This window comes from Vigna umbellata, chromosome 1 (genome assembly GCF_029865625.1).
Source record: "Vigna umbellata cultivar VRB3 chromosome 1, Vumbellata_1.0, whole genome shotgun sequence".
NCBI classification, from domain to species: Eukaryota; Viridiplantae; Streptophyta; class Magnoliopsida; order Fabales; family Fabaceae; genus Vigna; species Vigna umbellata.
Window position 1 is genome coordinate 73585600 of NC_142165.1, and position 18906 is coordinate 73604505.

The 18906-nt window shown below is 36.3% G+C and overlaps 1 pseudogene; it reads left to right on the forward strand.

Moving 5' to 3' along the window:
* Positions 1–18529, forward strand: part of LOC148206261 (uncharacterized) — a 57908-nt pseudogene extending 39379 nt beyond the window's left edge.
* Positions 18530–18906: the final 377 nt, after the last annotated feature.

The window sequence follows — 18906 nt, forward strand, 5'->3', positions numbered from 1 at the left end:
TTTTACGAACATAGTATGGATCGAAGCTGGATGAACGAACATCGCATCAGTGAAGAATATGATAAGGGTGTTTCGAAGTTCTTGCAATACGTTGAACAAAATGCTAAGTCTGTCAACGGGACATATTTGTGTCCTTGTGTCCGTTGTCTTAATCAAATACGGCAAGACTTAGGCAATGTGCGTGACCATCTATTCATGTACGACATAATGAGGACTTATACCGTTTGGACTTGGCATGGAGAAGTACTGGAGCAGCCTACCACGTCATGAGGAACGGATTATGTGGAAGAATGGATGAGTGACCATTTAGAGGACATGATACGTGATGTCGGTGAAGATAATTTTGGAAGGGCTAATTTGTATTCTCTTATTAATGATTCAGAGCAACCGTTGTTCCCAGGATGCTCGAACTTTACACGTCTGTCTGCAACTTTAAAGTTGTTTGGTTTAAAAGCAAGGAATGGATGGACCGATAAAAGTTTCACCGAATTGTTGGAGTTGTTGAAGGAGATGCTTCCAGAAAATAATACTCTACCTATTCGTAATTACGAGGCCAAAAATATTTTATGTCCAATGGGTCTTGAATATCAAAAGATACATGCTTGTCCTAATGATTGTGTTTTGTACACAAAGGAGTTTGCTTCGTTAAAGTATTGTCCAACATGTGGTTTACCCCGTTTTAAAAAGAAATCTGACAGAGTCACTGGTAATGAAGGTAATAATGGTGCACCTGCTAAGGTGATGTGGTAGGCCTATAATACCTAGCACCTGCACCTGCTAGGTACGAGCTGTGGAAGGCTGCTCGGACTAAATCTGATGGGAACATGACATCTTCCTCAACTGCCTTGATCTCATAGAGAATTGTAAGTTCAAATTGTAAGCAATTATTTGATTGTGTATCTATCACAGCATGTCTTCTAAGTAACTTGGTTTTTTTATGTGCAGGATGAGTTGGTTGAGCAGCAGACTCAAGGCACATTTGCTGGCCAAGGTAGGGACGACATTCTAACAACAGCCATTGGAAGGCCCGAGCACTGATGGACAAATTTATGAAACGAAAATATGATGTCACAAACTTGTTTTTCAATCGGCAAGTATGACCGAATCGTTCAAGTAATAAACTTGGTAAGACCAAGTATCGTTCTTCCCAAAGGACTCACGGCCTAGTTTAGTTGTGTGGTTTATTGATTAGCTAAGACTTAAAGACGAAATATTTGGATTTTATATGCAAAAGACGAAAATTAAATATGTATGCATGAAGTTTTGATCAATGGCAAAAGCAAAAGATAAACACTTTCAATGAAATATATGTATGAATATGTTGTTGGGGGTCAATTTCATCTTATCCACTCTCATATTTTAGGAATTCAACATTCAAATCATTATTGTTAATGCCACTCTCTAAAGTACCTTTCAAGAAGGCTTCTCCCTAATCACGAGTTCATACAATTCCTAGCATTCCTAATGATTAGTTCATAAGTGCAGGAGCTTAACGACAACCAATATAATATTGGGAGAAATTCTCCGGATCTAGACTTCCCCGTACGTGCCCGTATCGACAAAACCAATAATCATGCATCGAATGAGTTAAACAATACAAGCATAAAGAAAAGAGGAAAAACCCTAACTAATGATGAAAGAAAGCATAGATCTTAAATAAAAGATGTAAAAACAAATTCCATATATGAGAGCTTCAAAAGATTACATTGATTCCCCAACAAACATACAGAGTTTAGTTCACCATATTCATGGTGAACCTAGATGAATAACAATGAAAGAATGAAAGATAAAACCCTAAAAAGGTGAAGAGGAAGCCTCAGCATCCAAGATCCTCCTTCAAAGGGGTGGAAGAGAGAGTGTTTTCTTCGTTCCAGCCAAAAATACCAAACCCTAGGAAACCCTAAAGCTTATATATTATTCGTAAATTACAGAAAATTAGGTCCAAGCCCATAAAAGTGCCGCTCAGCGGTAAAGTACCGCTCAGCGGTAAGTGCGTGAGTCGTTTCTTCCCCTCAGCGGCCATTTTGCCCCTCAGCGGACCTCCCGTAAGCTCCTGATTGCCGCTCAGCGGTAAACTGCCGCTGAGCGGTGACTTCGGCTTCTCCTTTTGCACTTTTTGATGTCTTTTCTGATTCCATCTCTCTCCTTCTTCACTTCTTTCACCAAATTCACCTTAAAACCTACACAAAAACACTGAAATCAAGCATAAACCTTTCCAGCTCTCTTATTTCTGAAAATATGAAGAAAAGCATGATTTCAAGCTAGTTTCTAAGTGTAAAGGTTGCTTTTTGTGTCAATTTTAAGCATGAAAATAACAGTTTTTCAACTGTTATCAAGCACCCAGGACGTTTTTTTATGTGCAGGATGAGTTGGTTGAGCAGCAGACTCAGGGCACATTTGCTGGCCAAGGTAGGGACAACATTCTAACAATAGCCATTGGAAGGCCCGAGCACCCAGGACGTGTTCGTGGAGTTCCTGGGGCGATTGGGCTTCATGACTACTTTGGCCCTACACAGAAAACCCCCAATCAATGAGTCAGGAGACACTGAGGCAGATGGATCTTCAGTGGGAGGAAAGACTCAACCAAAGCATGAGATCAATGGAGCAACGATTCATGGAGCAGCTACAAGAACAAAAACAAATACAAAGAGCGCTTGAAGAAAAGCTGCATTCCATGACGCAAGGCAACATGGGGGCCGATGAAACTCCCACACCACCTCGTGTCAGCACTAGAGGATCATGCTCTGCTGTAGACCCCTGATGGAATCCTATTTGACTTAGTCTTCCTTTTGTATTTTTATCTTTCCTAGCTTAGTTCTTAAGGAGCATGGGTTACTATAAATACCCAACTCCTCTCTTGTATTAGGACTTTTGAGATTAATGAGAATTAGGATTTCTGAAATAGAAATTATTCTCTCTTGAAAGTCAGGCTAGAGAGTCCTAAGACTACCTCTAGCCACCTTCCAAGCACCTTCTTCATTCTCATTTTTCCACGTTATTCACTGTGCTTCTCACTCCTCCACGCTGCACCACTCGTCAGAGGCCACATCTTCCACTTATCGCGTCAGCGTCCCGTGCCTCTTCTCCCCTTACGGATCAGAGGTACACATCCTCATTTTTACATTTCACGCTCGCAACTTCTTCTTTGAGAGCAATTTCCTCTCTCGTAAGCTCATTTTTCTTCAACCTCAGAATCCACTTTGTATATTTCTCGAGTCCGTCCACTCGAGAGTTCCTCTGTCACATTCCACATTCAATTTCTATTTTGCAATCCTAGATCTAGACTTTCCATCGATTGTTTTCCCCTTTTCTACCGTTTAATCCACTCTCCTCTGAGTAATATAGCTTTCCTACCGTTTAATCTTGAGTTTGAACCGATTCATCGGATCATTTTGAGATTTTCCCCTTTTCTAGGGTTTCCTTCGTGTCCCTAAGGTTATCTCCCGATTAAACCTTAGATCTTATGGTTTTCTTGAGTCTGTTCATAGTTTAGAAGTTTTCCTTCGAGTCAGCTCTCAATTTAGAGCTTCGTTTCCATTCCGCTGCGTCTTCACTCGTCGGAGAGAGCTTCGAGGAGGTCTGGTTCGTGTTCGCGCATCTTCAATCGATCTCTCCTCGGTGTTCGTCCATCAAGTGGTATTCAGAGCAAGGTCGAACACGCTTCGAAGGTAAGTATCTCTGTTTAGATTCTTGTTTCAGTGGTATTCGTGTCTTTGTTCATTCATCTTGTTCTGTCTCGCGTTTCTGTTTCGCTTCTCTGTTGCGTTTCTTCATTTACGTGTGTCATCATTTTCCTTCTTTGTCTTGTGTTGTGTTTCGTGTTTTGAATCTCTTCATATGTTTAGGTTTCCAAATTCTGATAAGGTTGGTTGATCTGTGCATTTTTCTGTGTTTGAGTCAGTGTTTCATCATTTCAAATCGGTGCATTCTATTTTGAGTAAATTTTCTTTTGAAATCCAAGTTCAGTTTTGTCTAAAAGTCATGTGCATTGGTTGAAACTGATGTAGTTTTTGAATGTCCTAAAACTGATTTCAGTTGTGCATTTGATCGTCAAATTGTGTTTGAGCCTTGGTATAAACTCTATCACACCACAAAAGCAATGAAACATTTAAATGAATGAGCTGGTTGATAGATATCCATTGGCCAGTCCAATTGATTCTTTAAAGTTGAAAAATGTTTTAGTCAAGATTCTTTTGATAAATTCATTTCTGGATTTTGAGCTGCTGTTAAAAAGCAAGTGCATACTGCAAAGATCAATGAAAGGCATAGCCTAGATTAGTAGCACTTGTGAACACAGTTTAACCTTGTTGCAGTAGTTGGCCGATCTGCATTACTTTGCTTGTGTCTATGTTTTTTTTGCGTTTCTTAATCTGGTTTAGCATTAGATCTTTGCTGGACATCTTGCATTAACTTCCTAGTGTCTTGTTTGAATTTTAATTGTTGTTTGAGTTTAGTTAGCTGATCAAAAGCTATTTGATTTCATTGAGTCAAAATTTGAGTGGTTAAGTTGCTTACATTGAGTAATTTGGGGGCTGACTAAGTCAAATTTTGAGATAGTGTGTTTCTGCACCTATTTGCTTTACAAACAAGTTTGTTTTAGTTGTTTGAAACTGATGATGCAAAGAAACCACGAGTTATAACTTCCCTAAGCATTTTCACTCTTTAAACCACCAAATTTTTGGCATTTTTCATTGACAAGTTGCTAGTTGGTTGCCTTTTCTGAAATCTGTGATTGGTGCAAGTGAAAATGAGTTGTCATTGCAGCAAAAGCTTGGTCGTTCTGTTTTCATATAAAAAAAAAACAATTGACAAAAGAAACATTTACATAGTTATAAAAAGCTGAAAGACCAGTGCAATTAACTTTTCTGAAATCTGATGCACCAGAAAACTGTTGTTCTCTATTACCATTTCATCAAACAGTTTCACTCAATTGCTTTGAGCTTAAAATTTTGATGATATTGCAACTTGTTTCTGTTTCTTGTTTTATGAATCTGTTCTAGATCCTTTGGTAGGTTCAGTTTTTGTGCCTTCTTCTTAAATAGCTTTGTTTCTTGCTTGTCTTGGTTGATAACTCTGGTTTTGTCTCAGTGCACGTGTAAACTCTGATCTGCTGTTCTGTAATTGAGCTTTTGTTTGCTTTCATAATCTGATCTAGAGTTGTCTTAAGCAATAGATATGTTGTGTTGTCCTTATTTGTGGCTGTCCTGTTCTGGTTTCTGACTTTGATCTTTGCCTAGCCATTTCTTTATTACGTGAGAAGTTTTTTTTTTCACTCTGGATTTCTGGAAATTGAAAGGAGGTTTGTGTGCTTGGTAGCATTTTAGGTGGTGGTGGTCTGGAATACTCTCCAGCTGTGTACTGCCAAGGGAGAATCTCCCTTCCAAACCTTTTCATTTATGTGCTTTAAATTTTTAAAAAGAAACCTCAGTGCTGTGAGCTTAGTAAGGCTAATTTGGCCTAAATTCCTTGGCACTTTGAAATAGAGAATTCATTGTTAATCTAACTGTTTTGTGATTGTTCATTGTGCAGGAAAAGAAATTGGATCAATTAGATTGGAGCAACTGTGATTTGTTGCAACTGGAACTACAATCACTGTTTTTTTTTTTTTTGATTGATTATTGATTTCCTGGAACTGTTATTTGTGCTTGTGAATCTTTAAACCGTCATTGCATTCATTTTAGTTAAAACATTGCCTGCTAAATTCATGATGTATTCACTGTTTTGAAAATGAATTGTGATTTCATGGTTTAATTGGGCAAGTTAAATGTTGATTCTGATTTGATAAGACCTATGGGAACTTGGTAGATGCATAGGATTTTCAAATAATGTGCTGATTGTTTTATGAGCATTTCTGGAAGTGCATCAACATTGTTTTAACTACCAATTTCTGCATTGCATCATGTTAATCTTTCTCCATTGATTTGATTAGCTTGTGGTGGTTGTCTAATCAGTTGGATTAAGGTTTGAACTTCATATATTTGAATCTGATGAAAATTGAGTACATTGGCCTATGAGTGCATATCAGAATTTCAATAAAATGATTTGAGAGCTTAAACAGCTGAGATTTATTTGTGCAGATTTCTATTCTATTTAAATTCATTGTTTAATCTTAGCTGAATGTTCTGCATTACATTATATCACTTTTTGTCCATTGGTTTGATCAGGTTTGATTAATTTGGAATTATTGTTTAATCAGTTTGGTTTCAGTCTTGAATTACACCCATTTGCAGCTGGTTTAATATCCATGTTTATGTGTATTTTGCTGGAATTGGTATAATTTCTGTGTGCAGAATTGAACTGAATCAGTGTAGGGAGAAAGTGTAGAATATGTGTGTTGTTGTGTGCAGAGCTGATAAACATTTGGAGTCAAGAATTTTAAGCAGTAGCAGAATATCAGTAGAGTTTACAGCAAGATAGACCAACCATTTAATTAGGGGAGTTGTTTAATTTTGTTGCCTCTGGATTACTTAATTGTTTCTGTCTTAGTTGGAAATTGATAGCATTGATGGTTGCTCTGCTGAATTGAGTGTGAATATTTGATTGCAGTTTGTCATTTGAGAGCAAAAACAATTTTATTAGCTGCCAGGATCAACAAGTGCACACGTGAAGGCCAGAGAATAAAAGGGAAGTTCTTACTGTTATGTGTTTTCATTGTGCAATTCATTCTAGCTAAGAAAATTTTGATTGCAGCTCTGTGCATTTACTTTGTAGGAAACTGATCAGGAAAGACCAAGAGAATTGATAGCCGAAGCACAAAGTGGAACAACAAAGTTGAGCATGAAGTGGACCAGTACCAAGACCGTAGCAGCCTAGCATAGTTATTTTCTTTTGTAATTGTTTTCCTTTAATTTGTTTGTAATAGGCTTGTGTTAGCCTACTGTTAGTTTCATTTTTGTTGTGTAAAAGGGCCTTTTATAAAGTCCAAGTTCTTTGGAAGAGTCCTTGGTGCTCTTTCAAACTCTTGGCAACTTTATTTGCTTTTATTTTTTAGCATAGGTAGATAGATGAATGTGTGATTTGATTTGTGTTTCTCGTAGGGGTCATTAGAGTCCGCTGGATTCTTAAGTGTTGTGTTTATCTGATTTTGTGTTCACGGTTAGGATGATTAGGCTAAAAGGGATTAAACTCTAAGCCTTATCACATTAGAGTCCGAAGAGTCTAGTTTTTTTTGTGTTTAATTGTTTGTGATTGTTTGAGTTGTGTACTTTGTTTCTAAAGGTGATTTTAGTTTAAGGGGTAATTAGTTAGTAGCCTAAGACATTTTTGGCAAGGCAAGACTTGGTACTTAAGCAGCTCTTTAGCTCATCTCTCTTACCTGGGACTTGTCTAAGTGAAAGTTTTGAACCCTTTAGATTAAGAAAACTTTTAAAAACAAAGATGTCTTCTTATAGTTCATATAGGTCTTCTAGGTTAGATAAAGTTGATGAAATGTTTAAACAAGCTAGGAATCTTCCATCATTTGGTAAAGACATAAGAGCATTAACATACCTAGCTTGGGAGAAAGAAATTGATAAAATAAATCCTTGGTTTTATGAAGAGAGTGAATATTATGTCCTTAGCATATATCTCTCTAAGTTAGAAGAGCATGCAAGTGAGTGGTGGAATGAAAGACAATATCATGTTAAGAAAGGTAGAAAGTCCTCCATACGTGATTGGCATGATTTAAAAGCTTGCATGAGAAGAAAGTTTGTGCCTTCAAGCATTAAAAGAAACCTAGAAATAATTAGGGATTGCATTAATGATGGAAAATTATTTCTTGAGAGTTTAAATGATCATGGGTTTCTTCGTCGAGAATTAGAATTTGGGGCAAGACTTAAGGAGATCAAGGATAAGAAAAGAGAAAGAGAGATTGAGAGAAAAGAAAAAGAAGAAAGGAAAGAAGAAGAGAAGAGAGAGAGAGAACAAATAGAGAAAAGAAAAGAGAGAAGAAGAGAGGAATTAAGAAGAGAAGAAGAGAGAAAAGAAGAAAAGAGAGAAAGGCAAGAAAGAGAGAAGAAAGAAAAGGAGAAATTGTTACTGATGACAAATCCTATTCTTTCAAAGACTGTGGGACCTAAAAGGGAAGGTTTCCAAATCTTTACTTCTTTTCCAATAATTGATTACTTTTCAATTTTTGACTTCTCTTTCAAACCAATTGTCATGAAAACATTTTCAAAATATGACAATTCAAATCTTGAGTTATTGTTATCTTTAAGAAAACAATTAACTCAAGATAAAATTGAATTTGGACTTCTAAAATTTTCAAAGATTACAAATCAAAGTATTAGAAGTTCTTATTCTCTTGTTTTTAAAGAAAAATTCTTTCTTGGATTAATATTAACCGAAGATATATTTGATGTGTATTGCAGATTCGTGTTTGATCCAGGAGGAAGAAAACTAGATCTAAAAGAATAAGGCCACTCCAAGATGGCCATGCTCCCAAAGATTGTGTGGAACTTCTTCATAAGGCGATTGCCAGATTTGAGGACAAATCTTTTCTTAAGAGGGAGGGCATGATGGAATCCTATTTGACTTAGTCTTCCTTTTGTATTTTTATCTTTCCTAGCTTAGTTCTTAAGGAGCATGGGTTACTATAAATACCCAACTCCTCTCTTGTATTAGGACTTTTGAGATTAATGAGAATTAGGATTTCTGAAATAGAAATTATTCTCTCTTGAAAGTCAGGCTAGAGAGTCCTAAGACTACCTCTAGCCACCTTCCAAGCACCTTCTTCATTCTCTCATTTTTCCACGTTATTCACTGTGCTTCTCACTCCTCCACGCTGCACCACTCGTCAGAGGCCACATCTTCCACTTATCGCGTCAGCGTCCCGTGCCTCTTCTCCCCTTACGGATCAGAGGTACACATCCTCATTTTTACATTTCACGCTCGCAACTTCTTCTTTGAGAGCAATTTCCTCTCTCGTAAGCTCATTTTTCTTCAACCTCAGAATCCACTTTGCATATTTCTCGAGTCCGTCCACTCGAGATTTCCTCTGTCACATTCCACATTCAATTTCTATTTTGCAATCCTAGATCTAGACTTTCCATCGATTGTTTTCCCCTTTTCTACCGTTTAATCCACTCTCCTCTGAGTAATATAGCTTTCCTACCGTTTAATCTTGAGTTTGAACCGATTCATCGGATCATTTTGAGATTTTCCCCTTTTCTAGGGTTTCCTTCGTGTCTCTAAGGTTATCTCCCGATTAAACCTTAGATCTTATGGTTTTCTTGAGTCTGTTCATAGTTTAGCAGTTTTCCTTCGAGTCAGCTCTCAATTTAGAGCTTCGTTTCCATTCCGCTGCGTCTTCACTCGTCGGAGAGAGCTTCGAGGAGGTCTGGTTCGTGTTCGCGCATCTTCAATCGATCTCTCCTCGGTGTTCGTCCATCAACCCCACTCAGTATAGCGGTCAATATGAGCTGTTGGTTGATGGGGATCCCCAGGCTCAGGTGCCTGTACCCACTCCATAAATTAACTTTGTGGGGGAGGCCACAGGATCATTTATTGCCTAGCCTAGAGCATTGATCATGTCCCACATCGCTACTCCACAGGTATAATGTCTTTTTCCTTAGTATTTCTATGTTTATTCTTCAAATAATTGTTGATAACGCTGCTTTGACGTAAATTCTTATCTTCAGTTCACACGTCCTCAAAAGCAGCCAATTCATGATATAGTCACACATGAAGATGATGAGATGGCTGAAGCAGAGGATGATCCTCTATCAAAGTTAATGACAAAATTACCCAGATTGAAGAAAGCATCATTAGAACTATATTGGGATTTGAGAGTATTTGGTCTTCCCCCACATGTGCTAGTTTATATCACATTCTCTGATGCATTGGAGGTGATTGGGGGAGACATGATGTTGAATATTTCCATCATTCAGTTGTGGTGCATGTAAGATAGTCAATTTGGTCTTTCATATTACTTTTATTTACATTGTTATAGTTTCTAACAACTTAACTTTGTTGTTTTAGGTACATGGACACAATCGTTGTAGACCAAGGTCGGTCTTCCATGTACGGATTTGTTGAACCTCAGACCATTCAACCGTCTGGTAACACACTTCAAAACAGACAACATTATTTGCAAACATGGATGGATGAGTCAAAAAGAGACGTATACCTTGTGCCATACATTGAGGGGTAGGTGTTGTTATATGTGCTCAGTTCATTACTATAGTTTCCTTAATTAGTTGAATAACTATTTGTCCTTTGTGATAGGTCGCACTGGCAGCTGATGCTCATCATTCCCAAACAATGTAAAATTATATGGTTTTGTTCGTTGCACAGGAGGATGAAAAATGAGTTGAGAACCATGCTTCAAGGGTAAGTGTTTCTCCAAAAATGACTTTCAATTTGATGTTCACCTTCAACTTTTATGATAAAATAGTCATATTAATTATACTTTGTGTTTTCAATCTGTACAGAGTTATTGGTAAATCTCGTGGTTAACCGGTTCAAATTTTGTATCTAAAGGTTGTAAGTCATTTATAGTTTCTAATTCATTTTCTATGTTATTGAATGATCTAAATTCTTAACTATTTAGTTTGTGATTTTAGTGTAACCAGCAGCTAGATTCATGGGAATGTGGCTTCTATGTGATGTGTTGGATTAAGACCATCATTCGAGCTGTCATTATAGATGATTGGAATGAGGTAATGATGTATACCTTCAATACATTATAAATCAAATTCATGTTCAACATATATGAAACCATAATGAATCTTTCTTCAATTTTGCAGCGCTTTAAGAGTACATCGCATATTCCAGAGGACACAATTAAACAGATAAGGCAAGAGTGGACTGCTTATCTTCTGCAAAGATGGAGTTAGGAATAGTTTTATTTCTTGTTGAACATTGTTTAGTTTTAGTTTAAGTTTTATGTTGATAGTTTTGGTAGTGGATTGAACTCCACATTAAGTAGAACTTTGTTTATATGAAACGCATATTTATATTATTGCAAAATTGTTCTGGGACATTTTTCTGCTTTTCAGGTGTGGTTTTATTGAAAAATAAATTAATTTTTAAAAACAAAACGCCCAGTAGACGTCGATTAGTGCACAGTCGGACGTCTATAGACGTCTGGCAGTGCACAAACGGACGTCCAACCCCCCAGCCCCTACCACAAACAATTCAGCCAGGTAGACGTCCGGGGAGGAGGCAGCGGACGTGTATATAGACGTCCGTCCTAACACAGCGGACGTCTATATAGACGTCCGTCCTAACACAGCGGACGTCTATGTAGACGTCCGGCCTTGCACAACGGACGTCTATATAGACGTTCGTCCTGACACAACGGACGTCTGAGTAACGTCACCCACAAAGACGTCGGGGGAACGTCGGACGTCAAAAGGCCAAAAGAACGGACGTCTAAAGTCCTTTCTGCACTAGTGTAGCAATATCTTGGCCTAAGTGTAGAGTTGTTTCTTAAACCATCATATTTTTAGTTAACTTAGGAAGTGGCAAGGTCAATTTTAGTAGCAATCTGTTTTTAACTCATTTCTGAGTTTGAACATGTTTCAAATCACTAATTAAAGTTTCTGAAGTGATTCATTTCGAGTTTAAGCCACTTCTGTGGAAAGTTGAGTTTCAAACCACCAAAATCAAGCCAAAATTTTCTGGTGCAATGTTGGAAACAAAATCTGCTTTGATGATTTGATCTTCAAATTTCAATTTGGATTGTAACAAGAGTTGGTTCAGTGTTTAAGATTGAAAATAAATTATCAAAATAAGCCATATCAAGTGTTAAAAAGCCTGCAGAACCGTGCAATCCAGTTTCAAGCAATTAAAAACCTTAAAACACAAAATCTAATTCTCTTTGGCGCATTTCATCAAACAGTTTTGGGAAAATATCAAACAGTTTGGTTTCACCTTGATTTCAACCTGCATTTTGGTTTTTCTTGCTTTATTAATATGTTTTAGAACAATTCATAAGTTCCTTTTGATGTGCCAACCTGTTTTGGTAGCTTTAATTCATTGATTTGTCATTCTTGGAATTCTGATTTTGTTCATCAAAGTAAATCTATTTCAGTTTAAAATCCTGGTCATTTGGTCACTTTTAATCTGATTTGTGGTGTTGTTTAAATGCTTATTGGTGCAGATTTTGTGTTAGGGTGATTGCTCATGCTAGTGGCAGCATCTTGAGGGGTGGAAACTCATATAGCTCTTGATCCAAGTGCCTTCACAACAAGGAAAAATAGCTTCCTGAAACACCATTCTGCATTGAGAAAAAGAGTGAAAGTTTGGCAACTCCACTAGCCAAATTTTGAAACACAAGCCAAATAGCTGAGGGATTGTAAGATTGAGTGTTTATCCTCTAAAAGAAACTTACTAGAGTACCCTAAGACAGTCAAAAGTGAGATTTGAATAGCCTTGGTCGAGAGGATAATTCTGCACTGAAAAGTCCATTTTCTCAAATTGAATTGTGTTATCAAATTGGTTTATATAGTTTCTGATTTGAGAAAAATTTTAAATGATCAAAAGGATTTTGAAACTTGTTGATTGAACTGGTTTTTACAATTGAAGGTGCAAATTTCAGATTTTAAAAATTGTTCAAAACAGTTTTCATCACACCTTGTTTAAACCCATTCAACTTTTTGATTTTTTGGTGCAGTTTGGTGTTGTCTTCTAGACAATAACCCAGTTTTCATCCAGTTCTGTTTTGACCAGTTTGGTCCTTAAATTCAAGCTGACTCGATCATCAATTTTGGACCAATTGAATATATTGATTTGCTTAGCTGAAGCATTAGATATTCTTGTTGGTTTGATATAACAGTGCAGGTTTTCACTTGAAGGGTGTCTTATAGCTTGTGCAGCAGATTTTCAAAGTAAAGAATTGAATTCAATCACAGATTAAGAACCAGATTTCCACGTGATTTTGGAGTTTCAATAAGCAAAATTCATAGAGGAAAACCTTACAGCAGAGTGTAATTGTTCATGATTTAAGTTCAACCTGTGTAGAACTATTCTGGAGAGCTTTGTTAAGTCCATTAAAAGTGAGATGAACATGCTTTAATTGGAGTTTCACGGTTTCATCAGAAACTAAACAACATAACCAATACTCTGCAGTAGCCAATGTTGTTCCAAAAGCTTCAAACATCTTTGAGCATCGTTTGAAGGGCTAAAGCAGCAAGAGAGAAACAAAAACAAATTCAAATTAGTGAATACATAGAGCAGCAGAGTAGTTTAACTTGATCGTATTTGAGTTTTGAACTTGTAATCTGCTTCCATTTTTAGTTTTCATTTGTTTTCTTGTAAAAGGCCATTAAGACCAAGTGTGTTTAGAAGAGTCCTTGGTGCTCTCTCCTCTTGGCAATTTTCTTTGCTTGCTTTGATAGTAGACGGTGAGTGTGTCTTGTTAGCCAAAGCTACAAGCCTCACCTAAGATTTCTTTTGTTTTATTTTCATGCTCTAGGCTTTTGTTCCATTAGAAGTCTAGGTGTTTTATCTTTCATTTTGATTATTTGAGTCCATTTTTAAATTCAATAGTGAATTTTACTTTGGAAATGGTCAAGTAAGTAACCTTAGACATTCTGGCTAGGTAAGACTTGGTATTTAAGCGGCCTTTGGCCCACCTCTCTTACCTGGAAGTTGTCTCTTGGTAAAATCTTAAACCTTTTCAAACTAAGAATCCACTTTTGAAATTAAAAAGATGTATGAGGAAATCATGATCACCAAGAGAGGAATAGAAATGAGTGAGCTTAGGAACTTGTTTGCCCAATACATGAAAAATCAAAATGAGTGTGAACAAAAAGAAAGAAGGAAGGATGAAAGGTACAACAAAGCTAGGAAAGATATTCCATTTTTTGGTAAAGACATTAGTGCTTTAATATACTTAGCTTGGGAAAGAAAATTTGATAAAATACATCCTTTTCTTGCTAGAGATAGTGAATCCTTTGCTCTTTACATGTATCTTTCTAGATTATAATAACATGCAAGTGAGTGGTGGAATCATAGGCAATATAGTGTCGAGAAAGGTAGAAAATCCTCCATTCATGATTGGTATGAACTAAGAGCTTGCATGAGAAGAAACTTTGTTCCTCCTTCAGCCAAGAGAGACCTAGAATTCATGGGACACCTCATTCAAGAGGGAAAAACATTTATGAAAGGTCTAGATGGTTTCTCTAGTAGGAAAATTGAATTTAAAGAAAAACTTGAGAAACTCTTGGATAAGAGAAGAAAGAGAGAGACTAGAAGGAGAGAAGAGGAATTGAAAGAAAAGATAAAACAAGAAAAGAGAAAGAGAGAAGAAGATAAGAGAGCAGAAGACGAGAGAAGAGAAAAAGGAAAGAGAGAAAAGGAGCAATTGCTACTGATGGCAAATTCTACTCCTACAATTCAAAGGGAACCAAAAAGGGAAGGTTTCCAATCCTTTAATTCTTCTTCAATTATCTTTAAGTCTTTGCATGATAACTTCTCTTTTAAACCAATCGCCACACCAATTTTCATTATATTACCCTCTTCAAAATATGGCAATTTAAATCTTGAGTTATTGTTACCCTTAGGGATACAAGAAACTCAAGATAAAAGAAAAGTGACTTGTGAATTAGGACTTTCAGATTTCTTTAAAACTATAAAACAAAGTCCTTATTCTAAAGTTACTTCCATAAAAAAAATTCTTTCTTGGATTGATATTAATTGGAGATATATTTGATGCTTATTGTAGATATATTTTTGATCCAGGAGGAAAGTAACAAACCAAAGTTGTGCTTCTTTATATCTTTCCGATTTGAGGGCAAATCGTTTTTCAAGAGGGAGGGTATGATGGAAACCCGTTTAGGGCATTCCATTCAAAGGAGTATCAACTTAAGCTAAGGTAAGGAAAGGAAAGTGAAGAAGGACTGTTAAAAACTCTTTCTTAATTTTCTTTCTCTAAGTCTAAGTATGATTCTCTTTAATATGTTTATATGTGTTTTGTAGGGTCTAATAAAGCTAGGAGATCATGGATCAACTAGCCAAGAAGTAAGGAAACATCAACAACGGAGAATCAAGATTAATCTTCACTTGGATGTATTATACTATTGTCTAGCAAGCTACTCTAGGAAGCCCAATGTAAGCCATATTCTAACAGCTTTGTTGAAGAAGAAAGAAGCCTAGCGCCAGTGGAATGGAGTTTGTGCTTAGTGGCTAAAACTGCACCAAACTTGTTGTCCACGTTCTGCTAGCTTGTTGCCCATGTAGCCATTCACGTTTCTTCACCAAGTTGATTGCTTATTGTCCACGTGGAGCTTCACGTTTATTCACCCTTGCACAGCTAGCACTTGCTTCATTGCATCATAGTTAACGTTAGCTAAATAGGCGTGAACCAGGAGCTTTGTTTCTCCTTTAAATAGCTTGCTCCATTGCTTGTAAACTTCACCTTTGATTTGAATGAAGAATTGTTTTCTGTTGATGATGTCCAGAACTTTCTTCTTATTGAAGGTCACCGAGAGAGAACTTGAGAGTTTCCTCTAGCCTCTTTCCCTAGCTAGGCTCCATTGCTAGCATATCTCCACCCATCCGCATCACATTTCAGCACCCAAATCTCTGCCTCCATTTCACTTCCCAATTCACATAACACCACCGTTTGAAATTGTGCTTCAGTTTCTCCATCACCGAACCACTGTTTCATTCCACTTTCCTTTTACTTCAACCTTATCTTCATCACCGACTCATTACATCTTCTCCAATCCAGCCACCGAACACCTCTTCAGAGTGGCTTCCACACTTTTTTGTTTCCTCCAGTCATCTTCAACCCATTCCGTTGCATTGCTGAAGCACCTCTTCCATTGTTGGGTGTTTCTATGGTCCAAGTCAGAGGTGAGCTTAGTTGATTTGTTCCTCCGCCCGAATCAGCCAATTTGTTCCTCCATCAGTTATCAATAGAAACAATAGAAATAAAGACAAGGGAAAGAAATTATCTACTCTTCTTAATGGTCAAAGGAAATCATTTCATTTCTAATTACAAATTTCAGAATCAATTAAATCTATCCAAGTAGAATTCGAACCTACACTATTCAGTTAATAATTGACCGGTACCACTAAGCTACTGAGAAACAGTGAGAAATTTAATGTCATAGAATTCAATTTCCATTCTCAACCCATGACCAATAAGAACTCGAAATTTCCTTCGTAACTCACTAAATTGCTTCACAGCAGCTCCGTTTCATTCGTTATTTCATAGGAAACCTTAAACAGGCTCTATTTCATTATATTACATCCATAAACTAAGTCCATTCATTTAATACCCTTTTCTTTGGTGTTATTGAGATAAGAGATGTATAATAATCCAAAAATTGTAATAGAAAAGAAAAATAGAGGTTTGAGATGATATTTCAATCTGTTATACTAGAGAATCTAGTATTCTTATGCATCAAGATAATTAATTCGATAGTTGTGGTTAGACCCTATTATAGATTTATGACCATATTTTCCGTAGAGCCCTCTTATGTCTTCCTTCTTTGAGTTAGACTTGTGGAAGAAGGAATCGAAATTAAAATAAAAGCAACAAATGGGTAAATAACACTTTATGTAAGTCTATAAAATTAATTCTTGGAATTTATTTTGAATAAAGTAAATTTGTTGTAATTTTGAAACATTTTCTTTTGATAATATATATATATATATATATATAATGCATTTTCTCTTCAAGTTTATTTCCATTGTGTTCTATAAAAAGTATAGACTCTTATTTGGCTAACTTCTTCCATTATTAAAGTGTTAACATGATATGAATGTTGTAAAAGCTGACAAAATCACAAACAAAAAGACTTCCAAAGAAATGTAGATTCACTATCCTTAAAGACTTATTTGTAGTGTGTTGTGCAAGTTTCTCATGATACAACAAAAACTTCTTGAATTTTTCAAGGATCTCAAAACTAGTAAGGAACTCTAATAATAACTAATATGGGATTTTAAGAAAGGATAGAAAGAATAGAAAATGCTAAAAAAAGAAGGGGAGTAGAGAGAAAGGCATGAGAAGTGTCTCTAGGAAGTGAGCATGAGTACCTATTGATAGAGAAAGGAATGGCTTGTTTCGCATGGTAACAACACCCCCATTGGCCAAAGAAAAAAAAATCTACAATGTTCTCTTTGATCTTCAAAACTGCTAAGCAATGCATCCCATTACTTGTGGAAGTGACTTCTACTTTGCATGCGGCTCTGAAAGATGTGGGCATAGCTCCAAATTGATCGCACTGCAAAGAAAGAGAGGCTCGTCGAAAACGAGTTTCGTTGCAACAAGAAAATATATACCTTTTTCCATTTATATACAATAATTAATTTTTAATACTTCATGAGAAATTAAATTTTCATTCAATGATTGCATGATAAAATAAATAAAAAAATTGAAAAGTCAAAAAGAAAATTTATACAAAAAAGTCATCTAAAAAATGGATTATGTAACTCTTACTCTTAAGTTATATTACCACTAATTGCTTTTCTAATCATCGCATGTTTAGTAGATAATTCATATAAGTATAATCCTCCTATCAATAAAGTTTTTCAAAATAAAATTTACATATTATCTAGAAAAATATAAACACACTATAAACATATAAATATACAAAATACCTATATCATTAAACTTTCCTCAATCCTTCACTATTAATTACTCTCATTTGCAACATTTTTTTCTCTCATATAACACATTATCATAACTCGTAGAAAACAACCATAAGAACAAGAAAAACTAACATATTTTGATAAATCATCATTTTAAAAATAATACATTATAAAACTCATATCTTCTCACGTTATAACATTCACACAATATTCATTCAATAAAACATAATCTCCATTAATAACATATTCAACTTCTGGAAGACTTGTGCATTGAATTGGATTCAAAGATTTTTCAACTATCACAAGAACTATCAGTAGATCATGGCTTAAGTCCTAACTCTACTCGGTCTCACATCTTAGAAAGTAAGTCCTCCACTCAAGACAAAGTAAAATTTTTCTGACATCTGTTAGAATAAACAACAAACATTTCAGTTTCAGTTTCATTCAGTTCTTTTCATGTATATAATCTTGTAATCACATACTGTAATAGCTAATAAAAAATTTTGAGAAGTTATTCAGTACCTTGAGTGCCTTCTTTTGCTCTTTGTCGCATTCTTTGTGTGCTCTGGTATGTGGTGGCTCTGGCCGTCAGAAGAATTACAAAATACAAGTGAAACTAGACAGCAAGGCAAGATTCATGTTGTATCAGTGTGTCAGCCCAAAGATCTTTAACAAGATCTCCAAGGCTGCTAGTGCTAAGGAGGTATGGGGCATCCTAGTGAAGACCTATGGTCATGGAGACAAGAACAAGAAGGTGAAATTGCAGGCACTGAGAAGACAGTTTGAGATTCTAGTCATGGATGAGAGTGAAACCGTGGTAGAGTACTTTGACAAGGTACAAGAATTGGTGAATAAAATGAGGGCGTGTAAAGATGAGATATCTGATGAGTATATTGTTGACAAAATTATGAGAACTCTAACATCCAGTTTTGACAATGTTGTGGTGGCTATTGAGGAGACTCGAAAATGGAGGTCATGGAGATTGAGGAGCTGTTGCACTCATTAGAAGCTCATGAGTATCGCATCAATGAGCGCAAGAAGTGCCAAGAACATGCCCTACAGGACATATCTCAGTTTAAAGGGAGAAAGGTGTTCAAGAAATGGAGTAAAGGTAGCAAGAAAGGTAAAGTTTCACAGGAACATCAAGGGGAAGATTCCAGTGAATCTGAGAAAGGAAAAAATTAGAAATATGGAGGAGAATGGAAGTTTGACAAGAAGAAAGTCAAATGTTACAACTGTCAGAAATATGGTCACTATGCTAAGGAGTGCTGGAAGGGAGAGGGTGCAAAAAATAAACCCAAGGAGAGGGCTAATCTGGCAAGGAGGAAGATGCAGAATCTAAAGCAGTGATCTTGATGGCTGATAACAGTTGAAAAACTGTTA